General features: G+C 45.2%; 1 pseudogene; it reads right to left on the bottom strand.

Moving 5' to 3' along the window:
• The window catches only part of LOC111972085 (CUGBP Elav-like family member 5), a 387,343-nt pseudogene that overhangs the window by 345,528 nt on the left and 32,802 nt on the right, over positions 1-9,013 (bottom strand).

A 9,013-nucleotide genomic window follows, 5' to 3' on the forward strand; every position in this document is an offset into this window, starting at 1 on the left:
TCCCCTCTATCTTTCTATCTTTCTCTCTCTTTCCCTATCTCTCTCTCTTTCCCTATATTTCTATCTTTCTATCTCTCTCTCTTTCCCTCTCTCACTGCACCACATACATCTACTTTCTAGCCCAGTCACAGCCATCAGGGCGTGCTACTCATTTCTGCCGCAAATGTCTTCCTGGGAACTCAGGACATTGTGGTGAGCAATTCCTGATGAGCCCGTGAAAGGCCAGACAGCATTATGAGGGAGTGTGTGCAGGCAGGGAAGAGGGTAATGGTGGCCCTGAAACACAGTCACCTGTAAGGGTTCTTGTATACACCTTGAATATGTACTATACATTCATGTTGACTATCTGCTTATGCACTGTCTATATTGATTTGGTTTCACATTGATCAGATGGCAATCACATGACACACCTTTAAGTGGGGGGACAGCCGGCAGTGAAGGAGTTAACGACGATCATAACTCCTCTCCTGGGGGATCCTAGTTTACATTCATTACACCATAGCCCCGGGCAAACTGCATATCAAGCAGTATTACAAACAACCAACTGGCATATCTACTTACCATCAGCGCAGAGTCGCGGGTTGTTTCTGAAAGAAGTCTGGATGGCTGTTTGACTGGCTGGCTGGTGAGAGGCCGCTGAGCAGAGAGAAGCTTTTCCGGCCCACAGAACACACAACCCACAATGCACTTCACACAGCCATCCTGCTACACTACTGGATATCTACTACACACATGTTCTCTCTGTTTCCATCTCTCCCTTTATCATTCCCCTCTATCTCTCTCTCCTTTTCTTTCCATGGCCCTGTCTCTCAGTGGCGACCCGTCATTCAGGGCAGGTGGGGCTGTTTTCAGCACCAAACTTTTAGGTAAAAAAAAAGGGGGGGGGGGCTTGCCTGTTTTGCTTGTTATTTTGGCATTAATATGTGTCACATATCAGTTTGCAAACAATGTCAAAATAAAAAATATAGGCCCTAACAGTTTGTGGGCACCGTTTATCACTGTTAGAGTGCAATTCATTTATTGTTTAGTGTTGTGTCGTGTATTGGCTTTGCTGGCATGCATCCCAAATTATTTTGTTTTCCCCACCAAGACGTACATGCTAAAATTGCCACTGGGGCCTACATAAAGCTGTCCCAACAGCAGAGTCCCAACAACTTACCACCGCTACACCTGGCTTTCAGCGGAGCCTTGTCTGGCATCGAAACAGTTCATTCAGCCTTATTTACTGCCTTTTAAAAAACATAGCTGATATGGCAGAATTGCATAAACAAATGTGGTTTCTCGTTACAATAGAGATGTACAAACTATGGCATAAGGGGACGACAAGCGGATAAGAGGTAATCCGTAATTTTGATTAAGAAATTAATGAGCAAGCTAGGATGGACGTAGTCAATAAAACTATTTGTTCAGCACTTTTGAAATGTACAGCGACAAAATTCAGAACATAGGCCGTTCTTACAGTGTACTCCCTGTACAACAAGTCAGAACTGTAGGATAAATAAAGGGGGCATATAAACAGACAATGAAAGCTCTTAGAATATTCAATGATTACATTTCTCAATAACAGGTTTTAGGCTATTTGTGCACCACCAAGTTAGAACAGTAGGCAAAATTAAGAGGTGAAAATAGAACAAATTATTAGGATGAGGCACATTGAACGGCATTTGGGTCTTTGCGTGTCAAAAAAGATACACGTCATATAACACTATTTGACGCGTTAAATGAGCTTTTAATTTGACACGTCAAATAACACAATTATATTATAGAATGTTGTGTGTGCTGAATTTGCATGTGCAATCCAAGCACCACCAATACCACTACTATCAGTAGCACTGTCAAAGCTGTACAAAAAAGTAGCCAAACAAGAAAACACCGGACCATGAACAATGTGTTTATAATACCGCTTTGGTGAAAATAGACCAACTTATTAGGGTGAGGCACATGGGCTACTAACAGCTTACTACACAATATACACTTAGTATTACTTTCTTAGCTACAGTATTCACATCTCTCTTGCATATTACATCATCTATGCAGCAGCATACAAGACATTTTTGGACTCACCTTGTGAGCAGGCTAACGTTAGTAGTTTCTTTGCAGTTAGCCACTGATTCCTTCCAAACCACTCATTGTCGAATTTGCAATTTACAACTTGTTGTGTAATGTTTATGTACAATGGCCGATGAGCACCGACACGTTTTATCTATAATTTCTCTTCGTATGACAAGGATTGAAAAGGATTTGCCAGTAGATTGTCGACTTGATGACAACTGATGATGACTCTTAGCTAAGACTTTGAAAGTAAGATGTTGACATGATCAGTCCAGTCAAAGCTACTGTAGCTATAACGTGATTTGATGTCATTCTATCTGTGGCCAGAGACCTTGAGCCTTCTTGGATGGGCACTACTAATATTAATCTATGGCATATCCCAAGGGGCTAACATTTTCGAGCTCTAAGCTTAGAATTGGGGATGACGTACTGTCCCATGAGTGACAGAAAACTGAGCCAATCACGACAGAAAACTGAACCAATCAGGTGCAACGCTCTGTATTTTCCGCTGGCTGCCCCAGCACCACAGAAAACACTGATCTAGGCTGAAACACCTGCATTTTGGAGCTGCCTTACTCAAGAAAACAAAAAAGAGACAATGTTTGTATGCGGCTTTATTAACTCAATGATATATATTTTATTTTTTACATTGTTTGCAAACTGATATGTGACACGTATTAATGCCAAAATAACAAATAAAACAGGCAAGCCCCCACAAAAAAACATATATATATTATTTTTTTTACCTAAAAGCTCTGCCCCAGCTGCCCTGAATGACAACTCATGTATTGTTTCGTGTAGTGTAGTGGCTTTGCTGGCATGCATCCCACATTTTCTGTTTGTTTGCTCCACCAAGATTTCCATGCTAAAATCACCACTGCTGTCTCTCCGTTTCCATAACATGAAMATAGACACACTACTATCAGTTCCTCTCTCCTCTGACTACAGAGACGGAGAACGTCTCTGATGGTTTGATGGTAGCAGTGTGGTATCAGTAATGCTACAGTACAGTGGTTGTGTCTGTGATGTCTCTGCAGGCCTGTGTTTCTGCGTTTGCTTTGTGGATTGAGGTAGTGGTTGCTCTAGACAAACGCTGTGTAGCTAGCCACTACACCCCCGACCACCCATCTGATTCTCATTCTCGATGGGCTCTGACACATTTCAACGTCTGCCTGTTCTATTTGTCTGACATGTTATATCTCAGGAAAAGAGGAGGCAGGGGGATCTCAGCGGGGGCCAGAGCAGGGGCCAGGAAACACAGGAGAAGGGGTAACTGTTTCACAGCACTCAGGTGAGAGGGAAGGCACAGCCTCGCTCACCTCTTTGTATTGGCCATGACTAAAAGTGGAACTACAACCCAACGGCGGGCAGTCGAGGGGTTTGATGTATAGAGAAGTACTACTAGAGTACAGTGGAGGATATCAGCGGGAAAGATGGTGGCTGATACAGCGTGAGGATGCATTCTATTTCTGGGGGATTGTATGATGGGGTTGTATGGGTAACGTAGTTTGTCGGATGACATTGATTCGTTGGATGCCTCAATATAAGTGCCCGATTACCATTTTGTGTATTGTAAGTGGAATGTGTCTTCTGGGAAAAAACAGAGCGATGCATAATATAATAAAGATGCATGCAGAGAGAGGAGTTGATTCTCCCTGACATAGCTTGGTGGTCTTTAATATGKTCCATCCTTGTGGATGTTCAATCTTTCAGAGGCCAGATGGTTTGTAGACTGTGTTTTCGCTCCCAGCCTCATGGTACCCCTCATTTATACATTCATCCACATCTTGCCTTTTAATCCCAGTGGTGGGTCAAGCCTGACGGATGCCCTCCCAGGCTGGCAAGGAGGCGCAATTAGCGACTCCACGAGACAGAGGAGACTACTAGTGGGGTGGAATGAGCTGGGAGAGAATCCCCCTCTCTTTAACGCACTGCTAAACACAGTTATAGCCTACCGTGTACGCATCCCTTGGAGTTCTCTCAAATAACAACTTATTTTTTTAAATATTCAAATGCTCTTTAAAAAATATATATAAATAGCCCCTCCACCCTGGAGCTTGGCAAATTTGAAGGATAAAATAAATAACTTGTTTTTTCGGCAGTAATGTTCAAAGTTTGAGGTGTTAGTATTTGGATATTTAATGTGAAACATTCCTTTTGGCTGGGCTCCTTATTTTCTTGTCTTAGATGGCGGTTGGTCTTTCTATCTGTGATGTTCTCCTGTGGAGGTCTGATCTGGTCATGTTGAGCCATGGCTGTGTTCTCGTAGTGAAACCCACGTCTTTCGGATCTTTTGAGGACTTGTTTCGCTCTGGCTTGGCTGACGTCTACGCTAGCTCATTTTTCCTGCTTTCCTTGATAACGCCTTTATCTTGTCTACTATTCTGTTGTTTTCGGCTGCTTCGCTCTAAGGCTTCACTGCTGGCTCTATCTGCTGCTTATCTTGCCTCTAGCATCTAGCGGTCTTCAAGCGACTGGCTTCAGCGATTGGCTCAGTATCTTAGAAGCTATATGCTACGTGTTGCATGGCTTGCGCGTTCATTTCTCGGGTCTTTTCTGCTCTGCTATCGTGCTTTGATCTCTCTATCGGCTGCTTTTACATCTCTTGTTAACTTTCGGCTCGCATTGTTAGGCCTTACTGCTGCTACCTCTCTATTCTACCTCATAGCTCAGTGCTTCTTCATATTGGTCTATCCTAATGCACTTGCTCTTACTAAGCTGGTCTGCTGCTGTCTGTCCTCTGCCTGCTACGCGGCGTCTAAGTATTTTGATCTCTACGACTGGCCTCTGCCTGTTCTATTACCTATTCTCAGTCTACTCTGCTCTTACTATCCTGCTTCTGCTTGATCTATATCTCTGTGCATGCTAACTAAAACTTCATATCTCCTGCTTTAACTCTGCTCTAATTCGACTCGGAGGCTTTGCTGGCTTGTTGCATAGACTGGGTGTGTTAGTCTGCTCTGCTCTACTGGGCTGGACTCTAGGTTGCTACGCTCTTAACTACTCTCCGCGTCTCAGCGCTCTTCTACTGTTTTTGATGCTCGTAATTAAATAGGGTTCTACTATCTTGCTGGGCTTCTTATCTTCTGCTTTCTACTCACTTCGCCTCTAGTACTGCGAGTTGCCATGCGACGATGTCCTTGTCACTGGCTCTGCCGTAGTGGGGGATAGTAGGTATGACTACCCCACACACATACAATGTGTACAAACACAGAGATACGTCGACACCGACGAAACTGGCTGCCATTCCGTTCAAGCACACACACAACATAGGCGATGGAAAACAGTATGAGCATCCTGCAGCACGGCACACACAGCACACACAAGCACTGACACTTTTGTGTTTGACCCTGAATACAAGAACAACATCTTGAAGATACTCGTCACACACTACATCGACCCACGACTTATGCAGTAAGTGTTGGGCGTCATCGCATCTACATTCAACAGCCACTCCACATACACCATACTCACACTACACAGATACAGCTACACTTGCTGTGCAGACTGATATTGGCCTCTAAACTGTTGTTTTATAAATGCAGAACTTATCTCTCTCTCTTTCTCTCTCTCACACACAGTGCACTTTCCCTATGTCCCTCATGCATATAATTTCTGTTTCTAAGTAAACAACAATGACTCACTATGCCTTTTTTTAAACACAAAGAACAAATTAATTGACATTTGATGTCATTGCCTCAGAAAGCATGAGCGAAGTGCATCTGATCAATGCTGGCTATAACAGACACATGAAACAGTTCAAACCAGCCCTTTAAAAGCCTGGATTATTGATTGAATCCTTTTCCAATGTTATATCTGGGGCTGGAGCGGATTGGAGCAGGCTGGTAGGTGGTCGGTGGTGAGTGGTGATGTGGGTTGTGTTGTTCAGATGGCACGGTGGTGAAGCAGGTACAGAGAGAGACTTACCCCTGGCAGTGTTTTCTGTTCATGGAGGGCGTTCTGGGCTTTGATGGCCGACTCACGGGCACAGTAGGTGAGGAACGCACAGCCTGAAAAATAGAGAGGGGGAGGTTGGGGACAGATATTAAAACTAGTTTATCTGAACACTGGGGACTGAACACTGGGGACTGAACCCTGGGGACTGTACACTGGGAAAAGAAAGGACACTAAACATGGAGTAGCAACACTAGCTCAGTCACAGTGCAACAGAGAAGAGTGATCATTTTACCATCCCTAGCCCAGTTACAAAGCACAACAACACTTTGCAACAACACTGTTCACAATCGAATCCCCTCCACCTAACCCACTGGGTCCCCATCAACCTCACTTAGTCTCAGACCCTTGTCAGTCATGAAAAGCAACACCCTGTGAAAGGGAAGTGTCCCTCACAATGACACAGCCAGAGCTGCTACTGGGAGCTGTCCCTCCCTGCAGACAGTCTCAATGCAGACATACACTCTATTTTGTTTCTTTCTTCGGCTGGCTCAGTGATGGATGCTTCCTCTCTCTCTGTGCCTTGCTTTCTCTCTCTTGTATTCTCTTTCTCTCCTCTCTATCTCTCTCTTTCGTCTCTCTCTTTCTCTCTCTCTCTCTCTCTCTTTCTGTGCCCCTCTTTCTCCCTCTCTCTCCCTCTATTTCTCTCTCCCACCCCCAGTGCCATAGATCAGTCTCTCCTTGTCCAAAGCGACTCCAAAAACGACTTACCACACCATTTGCCCAAATTGCACAATTACTTGACCCTTGACAAGCAGAGAGAAAGCCCCAAGAGGAGCGAGAGGGCCAAGGAGGTAGGAGGGAAGGGACGGGAGGAGGGAGGGAGGGGAGGGAGGAGGACGGAGGAGGAGAGTGAACATTGATAATCGCCAGATTAACAAAAATTTGGAAAAGGTCACCACAGAGGTCTGGGAATACATTTGGAAGGGAAAGTGATATACAGTATCTATGAGTCATGGGATGTATGTAAACGAAAACGATGTAAAAGAAGAAAAATACAACTTCCAAGACCACAAACAGGCACATTTTTGTGCGAGGGGGGTCAAACAGAGGGGAAAACATCAAGATATTCATTGTGCAATAAACTTACCAAACAAGTAACACTGGTGACATGACCTGATGAAAACCCAGGCATGTTGAAGCCCTTAGCAGAAACCACTCAGGTCAGAGAGATACCTAAATAATCTCGCATCAGCGTTATTGCTCAATCCACTTACATATTTGCTAAACTGTCAGAGATGATAAACAGATAGTCAGTATCTCATTTGCTCAATTGGAATGTAAACAGAGGATGGAATGAAACCTTCTGTACTAACCACACAACTGTTTACCAGGCTTACAACACAGGCCATGCACTGGACCTTTGCAATGTCCCAATTTGACGTATATCTGACATGGTATCAGCTGCCAAAAAAGTTAATTAATCTGCGCACAAGCAAACGGAAGGGCCCAGAATGGAGAGTATAAGCAAGCGGTTTATTACAGGGCGTGGGAAACTGCTGAAAACCCAGGTTTCAGTAAACGTGGACACCTGAGGCTGCGAGGGAGTACTTGAGAGGACGGATTATATTGTTAGGAATTTGTTTGTTACAGTACAGCACTCCATGCGTTGCTTGCTTCTGAGCTTAGGCCTCGGCTCGCATGGGAAAGCGCAGCCTGCCAGACGCGTGTCCAACATCCAACATCCCCCTGGGAAAGAATAAAGGGAGGAGAGAGAGAGAAAAAGAGAGAGAGAGACGAGAAAAGAAGAAAGCACGGCTGTCCCCTGCATACAATGCTAGCCCGCAGAAAACCTGTTACGGGTCATTCTCGCGCGCTGCCATTCAAATAGGCGGCTTCTGTCCTTGACCCCCTAACCATTGTTTCCCCCGGACATCCTGGCACTGCCAACAGACAGATCCAGCCTTTCGATCTCGCCGCAATAGCTTGAAACCCTCAGCACTGGCGGTTGATGGTTGGGCATCGTGCCCCTTCCTGCCGGGCCATCATGGCCTCCCTGCCTCTCTTCCATTTCACTCAACCTTCACTCCGCATACATTGCCCCTCTCTCTCCCCCTACCTGTCCCCTTTCTCTCCCTCGACTGGCCCACTTGGTCTATGCCTAGCTCTTCACACGTCCACCCATCACCCGGGTGCATATGCCCCCTCTAATCTTTTTCCCTCTCTACCTCCTCTTCTTCGACAGTTCATGCCTAAACACACTTCTGTCAGTTTTTTTAGTGTCTAATATACCGTACTGTTCATTCAGAGATTAGTGTTCAGCTCTCTCTCTCTCTCTCATCTTCCGTCTTCTCTCTCTCTCTCTTCTCTCTCGTCCTCTACTCTCTCTCTCTCTCTCTCTCTCTCTTCTACTCTCTCTCTTCGTTCTCTCTCTCTCTTCGTCTCGCCTACTCACTCTCCTATAGTGATGCCTTGGCCCCTCCCTCCTACTGTATCGCCAACCAAGACCCATCGTGTAGCTGTTACACCTTTGGCTGGCTTGTCAGTTTCGATATTATCCTCCTCTCATTCCCTGGCCTGCCCTTCCCTAGTCAATCTCTGTTGCGTCCGTGGTCTAGCAATAGCTCACACAGCACTGCCCCACAAGACAGCTTTAGTGCAGTCTCTTTAGATAGTTGTACCCATTACAAAGCCATTTCCCATCCATAATGCTCCGAACCTATTCTCAGCAGCCATTTTTTCTCTACACCAGGTGACAGCATCCAGTGCTGGAAGACAGGAGGGAAAGGGAGGAACCTAGTCAGTTGGTACACTGAATGCACTTCTAAACTGAAATGTGTCTTCAAGCATTATACCCAACCCCCAGAGACGAACCAGCGGCTATGTTCTAATTGTCCACTCAGTTACACCACTTGCCACCAGAAAAATGAGGATGGTATTCAAGTAGGCTGCTGTGGCGGTCATCGAATCTTCATTCCCAGCGTTGATTGTCAACAAATAACTGGTCAGTCTCATGGTATTACACGTTAAGTTAACATAAAAATTTGCATCTTCCTGGCCCACAGCA

This window comes from Salvelinus sp. IW2-2015, linkage group LG13 (genome assembly GCF_002910315.2).
Source record: "Salvelinus sp. IW2-2015 linkage group LG13, ASM291031v2, whole genome shotgun sequence".
Taxonomy (NCBI): domain Eukaryota; kingdom Metazoa; phylum Chordata; class Actinopteri; order Salmoniformes; family Salmonidae; genus Salvelinus; species Salvelinus sp. IW2-2015.